This window comes from Microcaecilia unicolor, chromosome 1 (genome assembly GCF_901765095.1).
Source record: "Microcaecilia unicolor chromosome 1, aMicUni1.1, whole genome shotgun sequence".
Taxonomy (NCBI): domain Eukaryota; kingdom Metazoa; phylum Chordata; class Amphibia; order Gymnophiona; family Siphonopidae; genus Microcaecilia; species Microcaecilia unicolor.
Genome location: NC_044031.1, coordinates 427288716 through 427301419, shown reverse-complemented (window position 1 = coordinate 427301419; position 12704 = coordinate 427288716).

The window sequence follows — 12704 nt, the reverse complement described above, 5'->3', positions numbered from 1 at the left end:
AGAAAACTTCTATTCCTCAAATTCCTAAACAGTTCTATTCGGATTATAAAAGTTTTTTTAAAAAAAAAGGATAAATCAAACAATCCAAGAAGGGCATCTTAATACCCAACACAATCTAATTTTTTAATAATACATATTTGTTAAATAAAAAAGTTTTTAAGGTCTTTCTAAATACCAGATAGTTTGTAAAAGCAGTGAATTCCAAAGTAAAACTACTTGATATTCAAGTGAAGAATCCAACAGTTTTTGCAATTTAATCCACCTAACTGATAGAAAACGCAACAACATCTGATCATGAGTCCTATAAGCAGGATCATTGTGGAGGAATGCAATCCAATCACATAGATAGGGTGGAGCATCATCATTCATGATTTTTAAAAAATGGTGATCAATAGAAATAAAACAAAATAAAACATGCTTTGTTTGTCACTCTCCTGTCTCCATGCATATCCACCTGTCTCACCTATCCACCTCCATCCCCACCCTGTTAGATTGTCACTGAAATGCTTTGATGTCTCACTTATATATACTGTCATCTACCAAGATTTGCTTATTTCCGATCTGACGAAGAAGGACAACCTTCGAAAGCTAATCAAGAAATGTACTAAGTTATGTCCAATAAAAAAGGTATCATCTTAATTGTCTTTTTCATGTTTTATTTTATTTCTATTGATTACCTTTAAAAGTGGACTAACACGGCTGCCACACCTCTCTACTAAAAAATGGTGCAAAGTTGAAATTGTATTCTGACTTCCACAGGGAGCCAATGCAATTCCATGGAAAATGGGGTAACAATCAAATTTATGAGCTATATGTATCAGCTGTGCTGCTGTATTGTGAATAAGCTGCACTCATAAGTACTGCCATACTGGAACAGACCAAAGGTCTGTCAAGCCCAGCATCCTGTTTCTAACAATGGCCAATCCAGGTCACAAGTACCTGGCAAGATCCCAAAAAAGTACAATACATTTTATGCAACTTATCCTAGAAATAAGCAGTGGATTTATCCCAAGTCCATTTTAATAATGGTCTATGGACTTTTCCTTTAGGAAGTCATCCAAACCTTTTTAAAACCCTGCTAAGCTAACTGCTTTTACTACATTCTCTGGCAATGAATTCCAGAGTTTAATTACACGTTGAGTGAAGAAAGTTCTTCTCCAATTTGTTTTAAATTTACTATTTTATAGCTTCATCGTGTGCCCCCTAGTCCTATTGTTTTTGGAAATTGTAAACAAGTGATTCATGTCTACCTGATCCACTCCACTCAATGTTTTATAGACCTCGATCATACCTCCCCTCAGCCATCTTTTCTCCAATTTGAAGAACCCTAGCCACTTCAGCCTTTCCTCATAGGCAAATCTTCCCATCCTCTTTATCATTTTCGTCGCCCTTCTCTGTACCTTTTCTAATTCCACTATATCTTTTTTGAGATGCGGCGACCAGAATCAAACACAATATTCAAGGTGTGGTCGTGATACAAAGGCATTATAATGTCCTCATTTTTGTTTTCCATTCCTTTTCTAATAATACCTAACATTCTATTTGCTTTCTTAGCTAAGCAGAAGGGTTCAATGTATCATCAATGATGATGCCTAGGTCCCTTTCCTGGTCGGTGACTCCTAACATGGAACCTTGCTTTACCTATTCGGGTTCCTGTTTCCCACATTCATCACTTTGCACTTCCTCACATTAAACGTCATCTGCTATTTAGATGCCCAGTCTCCCAGTCTTGTAAGGTTCTCTTATAATTTTTCATAATCCTCTTGCGATTTAACAACTTTGAATAACTTTGTGTCATCAGCAAATTTAATTACCTCACTAGTTACTTCCATCTCTAGATCATTTATAAATATATTAAAAAGCGGTCCCAGCACAGACCCCTGGGGAACCCCACTATCTACCCTTCTCCATTGAGAATACTGACCATTTAACCCTACTCTCTTTCTATCTTTTAACCAGTTTTTAATCCACAATAGGACACTACCTCCTATCCCATGGCTTTCTAATTTCCTCTGGAGTCTTTCATGAGATACTTTGTCAAACGCCGTTTGAAAATCCAGATACACAATATCGACCAGCTCACCTTTATCCACATTGTTCACCGCTTCAAAGAAATGTAATAGAATGGTGAGGCAAGATTTCCCTTCACTAAATCCATGTTGGCTTTGTCTCATTAATCCATGCTTTTGAATATGCTCTATAATTTTGTTATTTAGAATAGTCTCTACCATTTTGCCCGGCACCGACATCAGGTTCACCGGTCTATAATTTTCCAGATCTCCTCTGGAACCTTTTTTAAAAATCGACATAACATTGGCCACCCTCCAATCATTGTTGCCAGGGTTGCGGTCTTCCCGCAACACTGGGCGGGTTTTCTTTGAGCAGCTGTGGCAAAATTTTGGCGGGTGTGGGTTTGGGCTCTTCTCCTGTGGCCGCTGTGTGCTTTTTTCCGGGGCTTCTACTGGTCCAATTTGGTCCAATAGAAGCTTTCCCGGGGCTTCTATTGGTCCGTTGTGGTCCATTAGAAGCTTTTGAGGGGCGTGGCTGACGTCAGGGGGCGGGGCTGGTGATGTGAGAGGCAGGGCTGGCGACGTGGGAGGTGGGGTTTGACGGGCTGGTTTAGGGCTGATTTTGGGTGGGGAAAATTTTTCCCATCTGGCAACCTTGCCTCCAATCTTCTGGTACCATGCTTGATTTTAAAGATAATTTACATATTACTAACAATAGCTCCACAAGTTTATTTTTTTAATTCTATCAGTACTCTGTAATGAATACCATCCGGACCAGGAGATTTGCTACTCTTCAATTTGTCAAATTGCCCCATTACATCCTCCAGGTTTATAGAGATTTCATTCAGTTTCTCTGACTCGTCAGCTTTGAATACCATTTTTGACACTGGTATGTCTTCCAAATCTTCCTCAGTGAAGACCGAAGCAATTCATTTAATCTCTCTGCTATGGCTTTGTCTTCCCTGATTGTCCCTTTTCAGTCAGCTAGCGGTCCAACCGATTCTTCTTCCGGCTTCTTGCTTTTAATATACCTAAAAAAAGTTTTGCTATGTGTGTTTGCCTCCAACGCAATCTTTTTTTCAAAGTCCCTCTTTGCCTTCCTTATTAGCGCTTTGCATTTGACTTGACAATGCTTATACTGTTTCTTATTATTTTTAGTCGGTTCCTTCTTCCATTTTCTGAAGGATTTTCTTTTAGCTCTAATAACTTCCATCACCTCACCTCATTTGGTCTTCCTTCCTCCTTTTTTAATACACAGAATATATTTGGCCTGGGCTTCCTGGATGATATTTTTGAACAGCATCCATGCCTGATGTCTATTTTTGACCTTCGCAGCTGCTCTTTTTTTTTTTTTTACTGTGCTTCTCATTTTATCATAGTCTCCTTTTTGAAAGTTAAACGCTAACAAATTGGATTTCCTTTGTGTGTATATTCCAAAGTCAATATCAAATCTGATCATATTATGATCACTGTTATCAAGCAGCTCCATCACCATTACCACCTGCACCAGATCATGTGCTCCACAAAGATTAGGTCTAGAATTTTTCCTTCTCTTGTTGGCTCCTGTACCAGCTGCTCCATATTATCCTCTCTGTATAAATGTTGACATATTCATGTTTGGTACTGATATTACTCTACACGTTTGTAATATATATTTTGCATTGGTTCTTTATCATCAAAAATTGTTACAACTAAAAAAAAAATGAAAAAATAGAAAATAAGGTGATACTTTTTATTGGACCAAATATTTATTTATTTTGCTGCATTTGTATCCCACATTTTTCCACCTATTTGCGGGCTCAGTGTGGCTTAGTTTTCGGAGGCCAAAAACCTCCTCCTTCAGGTTTGGACAATATAGCGTTGTTATGGCAGTGGTTCCCAAACCTGGACTTGGAGGCACCCCAGCCAGTCAGATTTTCAGGATATACATTATGAATATTCATGAGAGAGATATGCATGCATTGCCTCCATTGCATTGAAATCTCTCATGAATATTCATTGTGGATATCCTGGAAACCTGACTGGCTAGGTGCCTCCAGGACCAGGTTTGGGAACCATTGTGTTATGGTATACTGTCCTGACCTAAGGACCTAATTTAGTCAAAAATTAAGTTGAACTATCATCTTATTTTCTATTTTTGCGTTATTTAGGGGCCCTTTTACTAAGCTGCATTGGATGCTATCACATCTGACACAGCAAAAAATAGAGTACCATGGGATGCACTCAGGCATCCTGCAGTAACTCTGAAATCTGCATGTGTCAACCATACACGTAATATTTTTCTAACTTTTTATGATGGGGTGTGTCTACGTTAACCAGTTAGCACATCTACATTGCCACACTGTACCTGGCTAGCATATGGATACCAAGTGATCCCTTACCGCCTATAAAACGGGTGACAGTAATTAAAAAAGGAAAGAAGATGATCATGCACTAATGGCAACACTAACGGCTGTGGTAAAAATGGCCTTAGCATGACAGAAAGACCCACATAAGAGCATGCTAAAGCCACGTTTTACCACAGCATAGTAAAAGGACCCCTTAATTTTTTAATGTACTGATTGGAATATGTCAGTTTTTGAAATTTACCTATGCAATCTTTATATCTTGCGCAGTACATGGGAACATGCATCACTGTTTCTATTTCTCTGGTTTCGCACTGCTTGCAGAGTCTGGCATTTGAGGGGTTCAACTTAAATTTTGTCTTTACATATTTCTATGTTTAGTTTGTGGTTACTTATTCTATATATAGTGAGAGTCTACTTGTGCTCATGTGTGAAAAAGACCAGATATTCTGTTAGCATCAGAGGGGGTCTTTAACTAAAGATTAACTCGAGTTATCTGCAGCAGGGTCCATAGGAATAAAATGGGACCTGCTGCAGATAACTCCAGCTAATCTTTAGTAAAAGACTCCCAAAGTGTCTATGTAAGATTGATCTGTACTAATCCAGCTTGTTTAGTTTTCCAATAGGTGTATCGATGTTCTACTGACCACTGCAATGTTTAAGGTGCTGCCTTTTCCTAGGTAGGTCCTTGTATGACTCTTGGAAGTTAGTACTGTTATGGTATGCTAGAACTGAATTATAGGCCCTGAGTAACTTTTGTAGGGTTTTGTATTACTCAGTGCATTTTTTCTAGTGAAAAAGGTGCTGGTACTCAAATGCCAGGCCACCCTTCATGGATGGGATGATCAGTGAGGGACCCACCCCACAATAGCCAGGCCCCCTGCAACTAGTCACAGAATAAATGACAAGGCAGAATTGGTGTGTAGATGCTGAGCTCTTTCATTAAAACTTGGGGGTCCATGGATCAATTTTAGCAGACAGTGGAAAAGGTGCCGGTACTCAGTACCTCCAAGTACCCCCTCAAAAAAAGCCCTGGTATTACTTCACAATATGCCTGGTACTAGATTATGGATTTGGATTTAGCTCATTCCTTTTTCAGTTGTAGCTCAATGTGCATGACATTCCGGTATAGTAGATATTTTCCTGTCTCTGGAGGGCTTACAGTCTGTTTATACCTGGAGTAACAGACAGTCCAACAAAAGCACAGGGAACCTTCAAGAGGGGGCATCAACTCAGCAATTTATTAATCAGTCTGATTAATAAAATATTGAGTTGACGTCCCCACCCTTTAAGGCTCCTTGTGTTTTGTTGGTTTGTTGCTCCTTCAGGTGTGCTTCGGATTAGACAGTTGCATGGGGACAGAAAACTTACCCATCCCCGCCTGTCCTCGCTGGAATCTTACCCATCCAGCCCTGCAATAATTTAGTCTGTCCCCACCTGTCCTCACAAGAATTTAATGGTACATAAAAAAAATTACGGTTGGCTCTCTCAGTCTTTCTTTGAGTTTGAGCAACAACACTGCAGGCAAGGAAGGAACAGAAGTTGTAAGACAGACCATATAAGTCTGGTCGGTATCTGCCCTAGTTCATCACATCCGGAGTCACCATGAGGGACATTTTCGAAAGAAACGTCTAAGTCGGAATTTGGAATTTTTACAAAGACGTCCAAATTTGGAGGCGGGGAGGTCATTTTCGAAAAAAAGATGGACGTCCATCTTTTGTTTCGAAAATACCAAGGACATCCTTACATTTGGACGTCTTTGATTTTCGGCTATTTTTGAAACCAAAGACGTCCAAGTCTAAAATGTCCAAATGCAAGCCATTTGGACGTGGGAGGAACCAGCTTTTGTAGTACACTGGTCCCCCTGACATGCCAGGACAGCAATGGGGCACCCTAGGGGGCACTGCAGTGGACTTCATAAAATGCTCCCAGGTATATAGCTCCCTTACCTTGTGTGCTGAGACCCCCAAAACCCACTACCCCCAACTGTACACCACTACTATAGCATTTACGGGTGAAGGGGGCACCTATATGTGGGTACGGAGAGTTTCTGGTGGGTTTTGGAGGGCTCTCTGTTTCCTCCACAAATGTAACAGGTAGGGGGGGATATGGGCCTCGGTCCACCTGTCTGAAGTACAGTGTACCCACTAAAACTGCTCCTGGGACCTGAATGCGCTGTCATGGACCTGAGTATGACATCTGAGGCTGGCAATCCATATTTTTAATGATGTTTTTTGAGGATGGGAGGGGGTTAGTGACCACTGGGGGAGTAAGGGGAGGTCATTCCTGATTCCCTCTGGTGGTCATCTGGTCATTTCGAGCACCTTTTTGTGCCTTATTCGCAATAAAAATAGGTCCGGGTCAAGACGTCCAAGTTTTAGTCTTGGACATCTCTGCTTTTCTCCATTTTGGCTCAAAGATGTCCAGGTCTTAGGAACGCCCAAGTCCCAGCTTCACCACGGCTCCGATATGCCCCCCCCCTCAGATTTGGACATCCTTGCGACAGACTTTTGCTAGAGACGTCCAAAATCGGGTTTCGATTATACCGATTTGGACGTCTCTGAGAGATGGACATCCAAGTGCCGATTTATGTCAGAAGATGAATGCTATCTCTTTTGAAAATGAGCCTGCATGTAAGCATCACTCACATCCACACACATGCAGCCATTTAAGTTTAGGTTTTTTATAACTTCCATTTTCTAGAGATCCTCTGTGTTCATCCCATGCCTTTTTGAATTCCGTCACCATTTGTGTCTCTACCACCTCCTTAATGGAAACTTTCCGCATTTGTGCTGTTAAAGCAAGGAGGAGGATGAGGAGACAGAACTCAAAGAACTTGGTACTCAGTAGGTGAGAGGCAGTGCAGCGTACATTTCCACAGGAACCCCGCAGGAACTGCTTCCGTCCCCACGGGAACCCCGCATAACTGCTTCTGTCCCTGCTGGAATCTCGCAGGATTCCCACAAACCCCATTCCTGTGCAGGTCTCTACTTTGAAGTCTGAATCCCCCTGAAGATGCTTATTGAAAAACGTTGCCTTTTCGACTAATAGTGGCCCAGAAATTGAGTGGCCTAAGGATCTTTTTTGCAGGAACCAAAGATATAGAGCTTTATCCAGCTTTTCATTAGGTGACCTTTTCATGTTTTTTCTGGAATAACTCCCTTCATAGTTTTCAAAAACTAAACATAGTTTACAATAGCATCACTTTATCTTTTTATGTCAGATATTGTTGATGTTTCCACACCATATTCTTCTGCCAAATTTTTCCCCAACACTCACTTTCTTAATTTTTCCACAATGTCAATTTTCTCTTTTAATGACAAAACATGCCTTTTTTGCTTTTTTCCATTTCCAAGCAGCAATAGCAAGACTGTTTTCTTTGCCACGTCCCCGCAAGCAGCGATAGCAAAGCTGTTTCCTCTACCATGTCCCCATAAGAGCTTTTTTTCTGCTGTGTATGAGCCTGGAAAGGGCCAGAAAAGGCAGGGCTTTTCTCTGTGCAGACCATGAGGATTGGCTGGAAAGGTATTGTCGGATAATGGGTCCGGATAATTGGAAATCTGGATGATGAGCATTTGGATAATCGGCATTCTACTGTATCATGTGTGTAGGTAAGTTCAATTCCAGCCCTGGCCACACCCCCACAGTTCATTTCCAGACCTACTCCTGCCCCCAGTTCCACTTCCTTTTTGTCTACAAATTAAGCCCTGACATCACCCCAGTGGCGTAGCCAGACTGCCAATTTTGAGTGGGTGCCGCGTTTTTTTTTTCCAACTTTTTTTGTCGTTAGCGCTCAGCCCAGTCAGCTGAGCGCTTCTTTTTGTAGCGTCGGCCCTGCTGCTCAATAGGAAAAGCAGCAGTGGCCGGCAATGGGAGCTGGTGCTGGCGCGGGCTTGGAGGAAAAGTGGGCGGGCAGTGTCTGTGCACTTGGGTGGGTGGGCCAGAGCTGAAATTGGGTGTATGCCCCTGCATCACCCATGTTGTATCCTGCTCTCTACAGCGAATCCCTACTATAGGTAAGTGATTTGGTTTCCCCCATAGTCATTTACCTTTTTCAAAATGCTTTGCATAGAATTTGCAGAATGTGTTTTAAAAAAAAGGTTAAAAAATATCTTCTGCAGAGAAAAAGAATATTTCATCATGGACTGTTAGCATACCATAAATAACTATTTCACAGCTCTCCATCACCGTTTCCATTGTTTTTATTTTATAGATTTTCTGTCCAGGTCAAACAAAGATTCTGTTGAAACTTGATCTTGTTCAGTTCAAATTCTAATGTATCCCATTCTTTGCTTTGCTTTTCTCTTGACTTAAGCTGATTCTAGCATCTGATGTAGCATACATTCTCCGAGGACAAGCAGACCATATTCTCACAAGTGGGCGATGTCATCCACGTCGCTCAGTTCAGACTCAGAGCTTAAGCAAGCTAATACAGCTTTAAGAGCATGTGCATTGTCTCCACCGTGCATGCGTGCCTTTCCACCCACCACGAGAGTGCGGGACCATCAGTCTCTCTTCATCCGCCGTGAGAGAACACATTTGTCCCGCACTCCTCACAGCGTCTGGTGTGTGAGGTCTTTTTTTTTTAGCATTTTGTGCCTTCCCTTCAGGGTTTTTTGCCCTTTCTTTTGTTTTGAGAAATTTTTCCTTTCTCTTCCTTTATAGTTTTAGTCAGTTTTCCCCACTTTTACGTTTTATTTTTGATGCACTCGGTAGGCCCTCATAGGTCTGAGCTCCAGTCAGGCTCTATTTTTCTGGTGCTTGCCCCTTTTCTCCATCACCATTGAGCCGTTTGATTTGGCTGTTTTCCCTTCCATGTCATCAAAGGTTTCCAGCGACTGTAAGCACAGTAGCTGGTGCAATAGGACCATCCCTGGCAAAGACACTTAATTCTTGATGTCTTCAGTTTTGGGGGCCTGAACATAGCCCTTCCAGCTGTGTTATTTCCCATCATATGAAGAAAAGAACCCAGCTGGCCAGAAAGGCTCAAAGAGAAAAAATCTTTGGAACCCAGTCCGAAACCTCTGTGTTGGTATCTGCCAGAGGCGTAGCCAAGGGTAGGCCTGGGTGGGCCCAGACCCACCCACTTTGGGCTCAGGCCCACCCAGTAGCCGCACACCTATGATGTGGCTGGCAGGGATTCCCAAGCCCCACCAGCTGAAAACTCCCAACAACTGTTGCTCCTGCATACCTTGTAAATAACAGATCTTCACCTGCAGCAAGCAGTGACTGATATATACTGCTCGCACCAACCTCACAGCCTTCCCTCTGATGTATTCCTGCATATGTGGAAACAGGAAGCTGCATAAGTGGGAAGGCTGTGGGGCCAACATGAGCGGTGTGTATTAGTTGCTGCTCGCTGCCAGTGAAAATCTGCTATTTAAAAGGTATGCGGGAGAGGGGGGATGTTTGAGAGACCATATGGCATACAGGTGATCGAAGAAGAGACCAAATCACCTGTGGGATGGGGCGGGGTTCTTCTGCCCACCTATCTTGGACCCAGGCCCACCCAAAATTGGGTGTCTGGCTATGCCCCTGGTATCTGCATCGATGTCGGGAGTTGCATAGGCATCGTTCTGTATGGCTGAGAGGCCTGTCTTAGACACTGGGAGTTGATATGCATTGCGGAGGTTTGTGGGTTGCCTCTTTCTTTCCTTTTTTTAACTTCAGCGATCTGTATTGGGGCAATGCAATTTGTACCTGTGCTGCCAAAATAATATGTGAAGTCGTGGTTAAAATGTAAGAGAAAGCGGTGGGGGAAAAACCAAGATGGCTGCCGCACCGGGTGGACATGAAAACGCTCTGTGAGAATTGAGCTGAATAGCTCTTTTTTCCTGTTGAAATGCCCCACAAACGTAAGGGAGCTCTGAGGATAGTGCCTCCACCTACCTCAACTCCCTCTTCGGTTCAAACATCGCTGGAGTGTTTTTTCCCCAGTGCTCCCAGGATTCGGGGAGAGGATCCCGCTGTGGGGAGGTCCGGGGAAGCGGAAGCCCCACTGGGAGAGGAAGTCTCCCTATCGCCACAATCGTTCTCACTGATCCCTCCCAGCCCGATGTCGAGAGCAGCCCTGGTGGGAAACCCCGACGACCCGGAAGGTGTGCCGAAAGGAGTTTCCAGTGAGGACCCAGAGGCGCAGGCAACGACTCGGGGAGCCAGGGGGAATATTTCCCCTATGGCACAGACTTCGGAGGTGACGCTGCAAACGTTGAAGGTGATGTTAGACCAGATCACCACTACACTTCAGAAGACTTCAGGTGACGTACTTATATTGAATGCTAAGTTTGAGGACTTAAAAAAGACAGTAGACTCTGTTAAAGATGATATAACTACAGAAGTTAAATCGGTACAGAAGGAGGTTGATGCCTTGAATGCCTTTAAGATCACGACTATGAAGGACTCTACAAACATGAGGCAAAAAATTGAGCAAATTGAAAATTTTAATCGGCGCCTCAATCTCCGACTCTTAAATTTTCCATTGATAGCAGGGGTATCTCTGGTTGATACCTTCTCTAACTCTTTTCTCCCCCCCCCCCCCCCCCCCCGTTTATAATTGGGTCTAAGAAAGGTTGTAATTATCTTAATGTGTATATTTTCTTTAATTATTCCATTCTTTAAATAATTTTCAGCGAAAGCTTGTCTATGTGAACTTTTTGGAATAATAAGTTTTTGATTTCTACCTGAATTTCTGTACAAGGTTTATCCTTGAATGTATATAATTTAAAATTATAAATAAAGAATTAAAAAAAAAAAATGTAAGAGAAAGCTGCAAGATCCAGGGCAGATGGGGAAAAGCAGCTGCTTTCTGCCCTGCTGGAGAAATTTGGGAGAATGCAAGGAAAAGGGAGCCAAGGAGAAAAAGTACAGCCACTGTATCTCATATAGTTTTAGTCATGTTTGATGTGAACTCAGCTTTCAGCTGTTCTTTTCATCTTAGACAATTAAGAGCAAATGACCTCTGACGCAGGCGCTTTGCGACGAAACATGGCCCATGTCGGGTCAATGATATATGAAGTACAATTAATGGTTTTGTCCCACTTGTGAAGGCTCCTGGTACTTTTTTGCTGTTTGGACTTTGTTTTGTACTTTGAACCTTGTCTCTGTTTTTTGTTAAATCAAGGGTATAGTCAGCAGAATTATAGGATGGCCAGTTAGGGCCGTGGCCCAACACCAATATTTTGTCCCATACAACATCAGCAACTAGAGAGCTTTGGGGGCAGTGCTGGAGATTGGTTTGTGTGGCCCCTTCAAGCAAAAAATTGTTCTGCTACCCCTCATTCGAGTCACAAGAACCTAGTGAGATTCCATGCTGCTTTCTCCAGGTCTGCGTTAGTAGTGGTTTATGGACTTGCCCTTCAGAAAATTTGTTCAAACCCCTTTTTTAAACACAGCTTACACACAGCAAAGAGTTCCAGAACTTAAGCATACATTGAGTGAAAAAAACATATTCTATTTGCCTTAAATGTGCTACTACGTAACTAGATTGTACCTTGTGAGTTCTTTTGTATTTTCGGATGACAAATGTGACTACAAACTTAGACATTCACCCAGGAACTAGGATATCATAGATACCTTTAATATGATGTCAGCAGAATATCAGCTCACACAGCTTGTGGTTCCAGGTGGATGATATTAATGGCAATATCTAACCTCCCATGCACATAGAGGGGGCAATGAAGGGACAGAACATAAAGTGATGTTTTCACATACATTTTCCTAACAGAAATAGTTTGTAAATTGTTTGATTTTATGATTTCTTAGCAATGTGTTTTCTCGCCCACTGCTCCACTGATGTGATATCACGAGGCAACTTTTCCCAGCCAATCACCCCGCCCAAGGCCAGCTTTAAACGTGCATTATATAATGGAATTCTTAATTCAAATTTAATGCAACACAAACAGTTTTTAAGGAACTTATTTTATTTACAGGTGTTTGCTTGAAATTAAACATATTTGAGGTAAACATGACTGATATCAGTTAACAGATTACTGAGAAATGTATTCGCTGGAAAATGCTGCCAGTATCCATAACGTGCCTATATCTGGTCTAACATATGTATCACACAGGTCTGTTTAAGCAATACAGTACATCAGTGGTCTCCAACCTTTTTCATGTAAAGGGCTGCAATGTGAATACGAGAAAGCTCCGAGGGCCACCATAATATATAATATAAAATACACTAAGCACCCACCCGCATAACTAAATTTAGTCGTGGGCAGTTATGCCAAGTAAAATTTGGTAAAAATGCTGATGCCTAAATTACGTCCAGACTGAGTATATTTTATAACAATGGGCATAGATTATACAAATGCCCATGGCCAATACATCAGCAACCCGATTAAATTAGCTT